The sequence below is a fragment of the Terrapene carolina genome, unplaced genomic scaffold, assembly GCF_002925995.2.
Source record: "Terrapene carolina triunguis isolate 2854851 unplaced genomic scaffold, T_m_triunguis-2.0 Scaffold31663, whole genome shotgun sequence".
In the NCBI taxonomy this organism is placed as follows: Eukaryota; Metazoa; Chordata; order Testudines; family Emydidae; genus Terrapene; species Terrapene triunguis.
In genome coordinates, this window is record NW_020696014.1 from 1 (window position 1) to 838 (window position 838).

The window sequence follows — 838 nt, forward strand, 5'->3', positions numbered from 1 at the left end:
TTAGACAACTACATTTCTTATGCAGCTGCCACACTTATCTATCCTTAACAAGCAAAAAGGGGGTGGACGGGTAGCAAATTTTATCTATCAAGCAAGGGATAGTGCTCGCTGTTAGGGGGCTTATTCCTTCACCCTCTGGCTTCCCTGGTCCTTCTCGCATGAACAGAGAGCAACAAGACCTGAAATCCAAAGGTACAAACAATTTGATGTTTATTGGGGTGATCTTCCAGCAAGCATGATTCCAGTTTCCTTCCTCAGTGTCCCCCTTCCCAGCTCTGACACCACAGAGCCTTGCCTGTGTCCCTGTTCCCATTCCCCCCCTTAGCAAAACATGATTCCAATTCCCCCATTCCCTGTTCCCATTCCCCCCTTACTTCCTGATTGACTGCAGACTATATAGTAAAACTTGAGTTCTGCTTAGCTCTACCTTAACCAATCATTTTACTGAAATTTAACTAACCAATCCTAACACATTGTAACATGGTTATGTTGGGGGCCACTAGGCATAGCTACCAGGTAACTCGGGAGAGTGGAAGGCCAAAGTGTTGATGAAACTCTTTTGCTCTGGGCCTATCTGAACCCCCAAACTCCATCTTGTGAACTCTCACCTACTTTTGTGTTCACTGCTTACAGGCTCTGTGGCAAGCTAGAGCAGAAATGTAAGGGTCAGCGTTTCTCTAGCATACAGCTGCTGTTTTGCTCAGACTGCTGTAAACAGGCCTTGCAAGGCCAAAAGATAAGCAGACGAATGAGAACTTTTCTAATTGTAATGGCTAGAGAAGGGAGGGGTGTGTTGCTGGCACAGAGGTGCCCGAGGCAAAGCAACAGGGGTTCGTGG